Consider the following 11,634-nt stretch of genomic DNA (forward strand, 5'->3'; position numbering starts at 1 on the left):
TTTGCCAGCCTCCCAACTCCCTCCTCTCAGGGAGTAACCATCTATAGTCCTGAACACACCTCCCCTCTCCCAGGGAGTGACTGCAGATGACTTTCTTGCCACCTCCTTCTGTTGCCAGCTACCTAGCTTTATACAGGCTCCTTCTGTTCCTGTACAGCTGAGCCTTATGTCTCATTAATCAATCCCTACTCCATGGCTTCTTCTCTAGGAGCCACCTATAGATTCATCGGGCCTAATTTACCCTGTCAGAGCCAGTGTGGGGAGTACACCCCATCACAATACCCAACACAATCCACAATAGTGTTATAGATAGTGTTATACAGGGATACCATTCAGTAGATATGTCATCACTGATCATTAGAAGAGTTTCTAATACAATAGCTGTGGTGAAAATTGTTCAGTGACTGTCAGATCTTTCAGCCGGGCAATACACATTTAACTAACTGGTTTTTACACATTTTAAGCTGAAAAGAGAAAGAAAGATTTGATCAAATAAGATTGGTGGATAGTCCAACAATCAGCTTTGTTATACACACATCTTGTAGGTCGCGCTGTTGGCTCAACACGTTGTCGATCATATGCCAATGACATGAGCGAGGATGCATCTAGATTGTTTTGTATCTGTTGGGGGATAAGAAGGCAGTGTTTGTAATAACTAGATGGTGCTCAATATCTCGTTAGCTGAAGTAGGCCATTCCTGTTCATCTTGCCAATGCCATGGTTGCAAAGTCAGTCGCACCCTGCAGAATCTTCACCACCAACATGAGCATTAAAGTTACCTAAAATAATCAACTTGTCTTCATACGGAGTCAGTCGGATCAGGTCATTTTGTTCGGAGCAATATTGATCTATGATGGTATGCTCACTCCTCACTAGCCTAGAAGGGGTTAATGAGGTGAGAAGAAGACAATTCACCGAGTAGTCCACAGCTGAGGGGAATTAGGTAGCCCAAGTAACCCCTGAATGATAATGGAGCCCAACTGAGAAGGAACAGGTAGGGCTAGTATAAAGTCAGGAAGCTAGCAGCAGAAAGGGGCTTCTTAGAACCTGCAATGCTGGAAACTGGGACCATGGGGTTCTGTGCTGCTGATGCCTCTATATTGCCATGGGAGGCTTAGGCTAGGCTACCACAGGATGCCCCTGGGAGGCTGGGTATGGCCAAAAGTACCACCCAGCAGGACTTGAGTGATGGCCCCTCAAAGCCCACTGACTGGCTGGTACCAGTACTTAAATCAGGAAGCAATGAAAGGGAGCTGTCTGAGCAACAACACGGACTGTCTGCCTCTCTGCTCCCAACCCTGCTTGCAATTGACCCTAGACTCCAGCTTCCAACCCTGGTTTGTCCTTGACTTTGCTATTCAATTGCTGTCTGTAACCTGAGCCTGATCTCCTGGTAAGCTGATCCTGCCTGCCTCCTGATGCCTGATTCTTGGTTTGCCCTGGGGCCCATCTTGGACTCTGACCTCCTGGTACCTGACTTGGCCTGACTCCTGCTCCTACCATTAGGTCTGACCACCCACTTCTCGGTCATGACAGGACTGCAGTGAGGGAGCCTGTAGCCATTCTCCGGACATTAGAGAGGGAAGGAGAAAAACCTAGGGGAGAGGGTGTAGGAAAAGGCACTTCCTGAGACAGCTTGTATGGAAAGATTCTGATACCTGCCTGGAGGACCAAGCCACAAAGAGAAAGTACCCTGAATCACAGAGAAAGAGAGGCGGCAGGGCATGTGAACAAGCCTCAGAAAAGGGTATCAGACTTGGATGGAGCTAACCTCCACAGCAGCCAGGAGGGGGCACTCTAATGGTGAGTGAACCTTCGTGACAAGCTCTTTAACCTCATCAGATAGTCATTGCTGGTGCTTAAGCACTGATCAGTGAAGCATAATGTCCACTTCTCAGAGGCAGTCAAAGCTTCATCAGTCTGTCAGTCTCTCCAAATGATAGCCAAGATTCTTTCTGATTGCAAAGCTGACTCCTGCATTGTGTGGCTCATTTTGTGAGCATCCCTTCTAGAAGAAAGTGTACTCAGCACTGTCCTCAGCCAGATGACCCTGTTCAGCAAGTCGCATCTTGCTCAGCACCATAATGCCTATACAATCTCTGTCAAGCTCTTGATCAATCAGAGCAGTCTGCCTGGCAGCACGATCAGTGTGGTTTGAACAATCAAGGAGTGTATGAACAATCTATGTCTTAACATTGAGACAAAAGGAAACTTTTCAAGGCTTGTTTGAATTTTAACCCACATGATCGGACACCCTCCAGCTGTAGTAAGACGGTCAGGGCTGTTCAGGATGAGCAATTTTTAGGGCATCTTTTCTAGCCCCCTCCTCAGATTGAGTTGGCTGTGCTGTCTCTGAATAGAGCAGCCGAGGCGATCAAGATGCCTCTGGACTATTGCGTCACCCCACACCGAAGTCTTGAACTGCTCACATGCAGAATCACGACTCTGACTCCTCGCAATGGCCATAGCCTGTCACTTTTGCAGTTCCTCCATCACTGTGGGACTTCTTGGACTGTTGAGGGGTGCGTGAGAACTTGTTTAAAATGGATGAGCAGTTGTGCACCAATTTGGCCAACAAGTGGCAAGGTAAATTGAATCAACTGAGGCATGTTGTCAGAAAAAATTGGGCTTGGCTTAGGCAGATGGGCAAATACTATCTGCAGCTGTAGCATTACTAACAGGGATAGATACAGAACAATCACAGATTCATGGGAATAGAAAGGAGTATGAACAAGCTAACCTTGAGTTTCTGCAAGTTTCTGACTGGGTGCCTGAATGAGTTTCTTGTTAAAAGTTGCTTTTGCTGATACATAGAATTGAGGTTTTGCTGTTAGGAAAATGGTTTTAGCCCATTAGGGGGGTTATGATTTATTGCATAGTCATGCTTTACGTAAAGTAATTAGATAAGGTATAGATAAAGACTCCCCTTTTCACGATATAATGAGGGACAGAAGAGAAAGCTTGTTGGAACCTAACTCTGGGACAAAGCTGCTAGAGTTCTCATATCCTGCATGACCATACTGTGCAGCGGCCGGAGCCCCAGACAATAGGATCCTGACTGGCCATCAGGAGACATCCATCTGCTTTATTGGGAGTGGTGAGCATTATATGCTTGGCGGATGTATTCTGTTGATTAATTGTTGATAAATAGAGGTTAAGGTTTTACAGCGTGAAGGCTCTTTCACTGGGAAAAGGTCCTGTTAATCCACAGAGGGCCCTTGCACCCAGAGGGGGAGGAGAGGGCTCTAAATTTGTGCGAGTAACACCTCCACATGGAGGAGGGATTGGATTTATGGGAGGTCTGTGGCAGCACCACCTCTGCTTGTTAGTATTTTGCAAGTTTTAAACTAAATTTTTCTAGGTTTTTGGCCCTCAAACACAAAAGAACTCCCACGCTGGTTTTACTCTCAATGCATTCCGCTGATAAAAGAGACAAGAAGGGAGGCTGCCAACCTTCCATGAATGGCTGATTTTAATGGCGGATTGTCCAGATTAATACAGTATGAATCGTGCCACAGGACAAATATGATAAAGCTACAGTGTGCGATAGAGCAGTGGTTCTCAAACGTATTTGATCGTGCCGCCCTTCTTTTTGTCTGGCGTAGTTATACGCTCCTGCCGCACAAGTACATACAAGGATATATGTGGTGGTTCGCTTGAATCAGTTTTGGCTTCTTTGTTTTTCACTTGAGTTTTTTTTTCTTTGTGCAAATGAGCCAACAATCCATTGTGATAAGAGCAAAAACAAAACTACAATTTTGGTCCATACTTACAATTAAATGTGCACACCGACTTGTAGGAAATGGATTCACATAGAGATGGCAACAACTTTGTATACTCCTATGCAAGCTTAACAGAAATCCGTCAAAATGCACAGCGCCATCTGAGGACCTGATATGTCTGGAGGAATCAAGTTTGCTAGTTATTCATTGCTGTGGGTAAAATGTACACAGTAAGTTTCCCCCCCCCACCCAAATCTTCTCATGCCCCTCCACAATACATTCTGTGCCCCCCCCAGAGCCCACCCCCCAGTTTGAGAACCTCTGTCATAGAGCTTAAACATTATGTCGTATCACTTCAGAGGGATCACAGTGGTATTCAAGATTTATGCCTTTTTACTAATCAGCCTGTGATAAGCCCAATACTTTCAAAGATGCCAGATCAATGTACAAATTGAATACAAATAAAATATTTTGTCCCACCAGTAGACATACTCTTTGTTGTTGTAGGTTTGGTAATAAAAGTTATTCTGCTGGCATTGTTTTAGAAAAAGAAGTCTTAAATATTTTTTTAGAAACACAAAGAAATACACGGAGTTTGCAAAGAATAAAAATCATAATAATTGGGCAAAGCCATATGAAGTAATGCAGGATCCAAAGGAAGGCCCTGGAGCCTTTTTACAGCGCATTCGAGACACGATCCGACAGTATATCAATGCAGATCCTAATGATCCACAAACTGAGGCAATTATTAAAGGAGCATTTACAAGCAGGGCAGCCCCTGACATTAAGAGAAAGCTACAGAAAAAGGAGGATTTGATGGGTATGACCATGGCACAGATTTTAGAAGCAGCAAATCGAGTGTATAGTTCAAGAGAAGTGGAGAAGGAGAAGAAGAAAGTGAGATTGATGGTAGCGGCGGTGCAGGCAGGCACGAAGGGAAGTGAACGAGAAGGAAGGGGCCGTGGACGCAGACGTCCAGGCCCGTGGGAGAGACGACTGGGGCGCAATCAGTGTGCCCTGTGTTGGCAAGAGGGACACTGGAAGAATGAGTGCCCAAACAAGAAGGAAAGGGGGGTACCTCTATGATGGCGATAGAAGAACAGGAATAAGGGTGTCGGGGAGACGGATCATCCTACCCTCGAACCCCGAGTAAAGATGTGGGTGGGAAGCTCAGAAATAAATTTTTTAGTGGACTCTGGAACGGGCCAAACTGCCATAAATCAACCTCTTCAGTTGCCAGTAGCAGATTCCCTTACTGTGGTGGGAGCCACAGGCAGGGACACCAAGTGCCCAGTGTATGCCCCAGCGGAATGCGCTTTGGGAAACAGGACTATATCCCACAAGCTGGTATACCTCCCTGAGTGTCCAATGCCCCTGCTGGGACGGGATCTGCTTTGTTGCCTCGGTGCCACCCTGCATTTTACTGAGGATGAAATAACCCTTACCTTACCCCCTGAGATTGCATGGATCATGACCCTTGCAGTTGAGCCCTCAGCCATGCAAGCCCCAGAATGGAGCCCGTTGGAAGACCAGATGTACCCCCTCGTGTGGGCATCAGGGATTCCAGGAAAGGACACCCACCAGACCTCCATTACTATTCAGCTCATACCAGGGAAAGGCCCAGTGCAAGTAAAACAGTATCCAATCAAGAGGGAAGCCAGAGAAGGTTTACAGGAAACTATAGATCAATTCCTAATGTATGGTATTCTCTGGGAATGTCAGTCAGTCTGGAACACTCCCATTCTACCCATACAGAAGCCTGATGGCACATATCGGCTGGTACAGGACCTAAGGGCAGTCAATGAACGGGTTAAGACTCTGCACCCTCTTGTCCCTAACCCATATACCTTATTGGCTTCTACAGGGGGACAGTATACCCATTTTTCAGTTCTTGATCTGAAAGATGCTTTCTTTACCATCCCAGTTGCCACCCCGTCACAGGAGATCTTCTCCTTCGAGTGGGAGGACCGAAAAAGGGTTAAAAAGCAACTTTGCTGGACAGCATTGGCCCAGGGATTTAAAAACTCCCCCACCCTCTTTGGCCAGACTCTGTCCAGGGACCTAGAGGAGTGGGATAATGAGGAGGCCCTCCTTCTGCAGTATGTAGATGATTTGTTAATTGCCACTGTGGGCCAAACCCCCTGCCTTAAAGCCACCGTGAGCCTTCTGAATTTTATTGGACTCCGGGGATATCGGGTAGCACGGAGTAAGGCTCAAATCGCCCTCCCAGAGGTACGGTACCTCGGGTTTCACATACGGCAAGGGGAGCGTCAGCTTTCAAGCGAAAGAAAGGAAGCTATCTGTCAAGTTCCTACCCCAAGTACTCGTAAGCGGCTCAGGGCATTTCTGGGTATGGCAGGCTTTTGCAGGATATGGATCCCAGAGTTTGGACTGTGAGCTAAACCCCTGTAAGACTGTGTAAAAGGAGCAGATCATGACCCCTTCTATTGGACCCCAGAGGCTGACAGGGCATTTAAAATCCTGAAAAGAAAATTGATGGAAGCCCCGGCTCTGGGCCTGCCGGATCTCTTTAAGCCGTTTCAGTTGTATGTACATGAACGAAGGGGGGTGGCCCTAGAAGTGCTTACACAGCTGTTAGGAGCATGGAGACGTCCCGTGGCTTATTTTTCTAAGCAACTGGATCAGGTTACAAAGGGTTGGTCGGCATGTTTACGGGCGGTCGCAGCTACTGCCCTTGTGCTTGAGGAAGCCGAGAAGCTAACATTGGGAGGGGTTATGCAAATCTATACTCCCCATATGGTCCGAGCCTTATTGGATGCAAAGGGAGGGCTTTGGCTCACCCAGGCTCGGATTGCTCAGTGCCAGGCTAAGCTGTTAGAGAACTCTGAAGTCTCCTTACAGCCTTGCCCCTCCCTTAACCCAGCCACCCTCTTGCCAGAAACAGAGGAACAGGAACATGACTGCTCAGAGATCATAGATGTCCAGTACTCCAGCCGTCCAGATTTAAAGGATGTACCTCTCCCAAATGCAGATTATGAGTGGTACATTGATGGTAGCAGTACTGTAACAGATGGGCAAAGGAGGGCGGGTTATGCTGTTGTGACCCTCCATGACACTGTGGAAGCTGAAGGTTTGCCTGCTGGGACCTCTGCCCAGCTTGCCGAACTAATAGCCCTGACCCGTGCACTTGAACTGTCAAAAGGAAAGCGGGTCAACATTTTTACTGATTCAAAGTATGCTTTTGGTGTGCTGCATGCTCATGCTGGCCTATGGAAGCAAAGGGGAATGCTGACAGCCCAAGGCTCCCCAGTCAAGTACGGGCCCCAAATCCTCCGGCTCCTAGAAGCCGTACAACTTCCCTCGGAAGTGGCGGTGGTACACTGTAAAGCCCATCAAAGGGAGGATCAAGATGTGGCCAGAGGTAATGCCCGGGCAGATAGAGAGGCTAAGCATGCTGCCACCCTGCCATCCCCTCAGACTGAGAACGCCCATATGCATGCCCTTATCCCATCAGTAGGGGAGCTTCCAACCCCTCAGTATTCTGGGGAGGAGAGACAGCTAACTGACAAACTCGGTCTCCGGGAAAAGGAGGGATGGCTCCATTCCCCAGAAGGGAAGGTCCTCTTACCAAAGGGCCTAATCCGGCCAGTGCTGCAGAAACTATATCAAACCACTCTTGCTGGCAGGGAAGCACTTATCCAACTAAAGGGAAAATACTTTATCACTTCTGGACTCTGACCCCTGGCTGCCCAGGTACAAGCGGACTGCTTAGTCTGCCAAAAGAATAACCCCCGACCGGGACATCCTGTGCCACCAGCTGCCCTAGAACCCACTCCGGGCCCTGGACAAGTGTGGCAAATAGACTTTACTGAGTTTCCCTGGACCCAAGGGTTCAAATATCTCCTTGTTATAGTGGATCGGTTCAGCGGATGGCCAGAAGCCTTCCCATGCCGTAACTGCACTGCCAGAACAGTGGCCCTCAAGTTTGTTAAGGAGATCATTCCTCGCTTTGGACTCCCCCTGTGGATGGAATCTGACAACGGGACACACTTCACATAAAAAATCATTCAAAGCACCTCACATGCCTTACAGATCCCCCGGAAACTCCATACGCCCTGGAGACCACAAGCCAGTGGTGTAGTGGAGCATACCAATCAGACCCTTAAACGGCATCTCTCAAAAGTGTGCCAAGAAGCCTCACTGCGATGGCCTGATGCTTTGCCCCTCGTCCTACTCCATATCCGCGTTCTCCCAAAGGGTAGATTAGGGCTCAGTCCCTTTGAAATTATGTTTGGAAGGGCATGGCCTATGAATGGCACCCTGGTTCTGTCAGGGGAATGGGAGTTGGGTAATGGTTTTTTGTTACAGTATATGTGTTCCCTGTCTGCTGTTCTCTTGTCTCTTCACAGTTATACCAAGGATTCCCAGCCTCTCCCCTTGGACACTACCGTCCACTCCTTACAGCCCGGTGACTCTGTGCTTGTTCGTACCTGGAAAGACGAGCCTCTCCAGGAAAAGTGGAAAGGACCCTATACCGTCCTGCTGATCTCCCATTCAGCGGCAAAGATCGAGGGACACAAGAACTGGATCCATCACTCTCGTCTGAAGGCAGTACCTGCCCCCTCGTCAGCAGAACAGTGGACCATCCAACCTGCTGACTCCTCATCTAGTGACGATCTCGGGCTAAAGCTACTGTTTAAAAGACACAAATAGCGGGCACCTTAATGCTAAAATGGGCCCACCCAGGTACTGGAGGCCCTGGGTTGGGAAGACTCTGGTGATAGTTAATTGGGTAACATTGTTATTCTCTGTATTGGTATTTCCAAATTGTGCATATTGGGAGCATAACTCCTTTGTTTTGCTTGCGCACCATGTTGCTACTTTAACAAACCAGACTGATTGCTGGGTATGTGCTTCAACTCCACTGTCCCCCAAAACGGGAATGCCCCTTGACATGCTGCCCTTGACCCTAGCAGAATTAGCCACCACCAAAGAGCAGGAAAGAACGGACTCGCCATTCTGGAATAAGACCTCTTTACAGCAAGCCACCTATCAGGACCAGGAGTATTCAGTTGCAGTACTCACTGAGGGAGTGTTACGTTTTACCCGAAACCAATCTGATCACTATGGGCGTCCTGTGGGAAAAAGCTCCTGTGTTATTTACACAGTGGGCTGATGGGTATTGGATAAAGACCAACAGGGGAGGCCAACAGTGTGGGTGTAATGGTTCCTCCCCTTTTAGGGAAAGTCTTACAAATAATCTTACCACAAAAGAGGGGTTTGGAAATATAACTTGCCGTCCAGTTAATATCTCCAATGTAGCAAACCAATGGTGGGTTTGTAGTGGTCCCTATGGCGAGTGTAATTTGAACGGCACAATTAGAAACGCCCCCACTTGTACCCAATCAGGAGGATGGGATGCCCCCTTAGGGGCATATGAACTGTTTGGAAAAGCAGCCTTAAATATCCCAGGAATCCCCTTAAGAAACAGTCCTTACTGGGCCCTACAGGGTCACTATTTTGTATGTGTCCGAAAGGCTTACAAGGTGCTGCCAGCCAACTGGACAGGTAGCTGTTATATAGCTCATGGAGTTCCTCATCTGTCAATAACTGCCACACTGCCCAAAAGAAAGATTAGAAATGCCCGAGACACCTCTGTTGAGTCACGAAAAAAGACCCTGCGGCAACTGACTACAGCATTGGCGGGCAATATGAAGAATTCCCTCACAACCGAGAAGCTTGTAGGGTGCTCTGTACTGGGAATAGCGCCACTGTTTTCCGGGCCAGGCATGGCATGCATAGACCGCTATACTGTAAGGCTGCAAATGGTACTTGAGAAAGTGGCCTTAGAGTTAGAGGACTCGGTTAGTGATTTAGGGTCGGCAGTAAAAACATTAAATAAAGAGGTACAGCAGCTCAGGACGTTTTCCCTCCAAAACAGGCTGGCTTTGGACTATCTCTTGGCATCCCAAGGAGGGGTTTGTGCCCTCGTCAGACCCCGATGTTGTGTATATGTAAATGATAGCAGTTATGAGATCTATGAAAAGGTGGTACAGGCTGAGGCCCATGCCCGAGCCGGACCACAGGTTGCCTATACTGCCCCCGAGAGCGATTGGTTGCAAACCTTGTTTTCAGGCTGGGGTTTGTCGTCTTGGCTTGGTGGTTTATTCAGCCTGTTATTGAAACTTCTCTTTCCTGTATTGCTTGTATTACTGGTATTATGCTGTGCAGTATCATGTGTTAGGGCCCCTTTGCAGAAGTTAATGAATCATTCTCTTTAGTGCTATCACAAAGTGCTTATGCAAAGTCCTATTGTAAAGAAATAAGTAGCCCAAGTGAGAAAACTCAGAGCCAAGGTTGTTGAGTGTTCTCATAGGGGGGAGTTGTTGGGGACACTGGGGCATGGCCACTAGGTAACTCGAGGGGATGGAAGACCACGAGTGTCGATGAAGGCCCCTCGCACTAGGCCCAGGTGTCCTTGGCCCCCCTCCCGCCTGGAGGCACTCGCAGCAGCTCTGCGTACTAGGCCCAAGTGTCCTTGGCCCCCCCGCCTGGAGGCACACACAGCAGTTATGCTGAGAATCTGCAACAATATGCTACGGAGTCAGACTGCCTGAAACTAAGCAAGGCCACACAGGGGAGATATGGAAGAACAATGCTGAATAAAGCAGCTTTATGTACGGTTTAAGAAATGATACAGAGAACAAGGGAACTAGCTGGGAATTGGATTGGCTGGCTATATGGAAACTTAGGGCAGCTTGCTATTAGATAAGTATGCTGGGAAAAAGGATGTATAAAAGCCTGTGTAACTTCCTGCTCTGTGTACAGGATTTGAGATTCAAATCTCCCTGTACCTTTTTGAAGCTTCAAATAAACTTTTCTGCTTCTCCACCCCGTTGTGATTATTGGGTGTAGCACATCGGGTAGCGAACCAACTCAAGCTGTTGTTCAGCCTCTCGGCACTGGGTGCCGGCAACATATGGGTCTGCCATGTGATAGTTGGGAAGTAACTAGGACCCGAATCTACAAAGGTATTTAGGCTCCTAACTTGGCTCTGGGCCTAGTCTCTTCGCAAGTGCTTCCTATTAACAGCAAATCTTGCCTTCCTTTGACAATACGCTTCTCCACTTACTGATATCTCAATTTGGTTGATTTTTTTTAACATTGAATTTTAAAGGAAAGGATGTATACAAAAAAATCTATAAAAAGTCCAGCAAATAGCATTGTAATTCTTTGCTAATGGCCTGATTTTTCAGAAGTATCGTGCACGCACAGCTACCATTAAATTCACAGGCACCAAAAAATTCTTTGAATAATTTTTGGGCTTCCTTTGAGATTCCAGGATAACCTAGCGCCAATTTTTCTGTCCTGAGTGAAGTAGCTCAGCAAATGTTTTTTATCATAGGAAGACAACAAGCGGCTAGGAGGTGCAATGGATTAACTGAATAGCCTTCCACCTCAGGGGAGCTAAGCTAAAATTTTGATTTGGGTGAGGAGTTATATACGCTTTTCAATCTTGAACTACAGTAATCACAAGTAGATGATTATTCCCATCTCCCACAATTTAGCAAGATTAGCGATCTCTGCTGTAGAGATGCCAAGGATTAAAAGAGCAAGGTACTTCAGGTCAACATCCGTGTGTTTTGGTAGAGTTGTTTATAAAGCTTGTCTGGACTATCAATACCGCAACTCCTGAAATAAAATGTTTCCAGCTCCCAAGTGCTCAGCCCTGAGACTTATCAAATTGTCAAGGAATTTATTCCTATCACATGATTAGGTATATCTATTGTTATTTGAGCTCTAATGGCAGCTACAGAAGATCTCTTGATTAGATTTCAGGAGTTTGGAGAACAGGTAAAGAGATAACCTTTTCTGGTCAGTAACCGTCAAGATCAGACTTAATTAAGTGAAGTCATTGGGAGGTTTGGGAGTACAAGGAATGCAGGATTAG

The 11,634-nt window shown here is 47.2% G+C and overlaps 1 long non-coding RNA gene across 1 annotated transcript; it reads left to right on the forward strand.

Moving 5' to 3' along the window:
* The first annotated feature begins 2,915 nt into the window (after window positions 1-2,915).
* Window positions 2,916-10,574, forward strand: LOC142072828 (uncharacterized). Its single transcript, XR_012669417.1, has 2 exons — window positions 2,916-3,097; window positions 8,093-10,574. It is a non-coding gene; the product is annotated as an uncharacterized LOC142072828 (long non-coding RNA).
* Window positions 10,575-11,634: the final 1,060 nt, after the last annotated feature.

This window comes from Caretta caretta, chromosome 7 (assembly GCF_965140235.1).
Source record: "Caretta caretta isolate rCarCar2 chromosome 7, rCarCar1.hap1, whole genome shotgun sequence".
In the NCBI taxonomy this organism is placed as follows: domain Eukaryota; kingdom Metazoa; phylum Chordata; order Testudines; family Cheloniidae; genus Caretta; species Caretta caretta.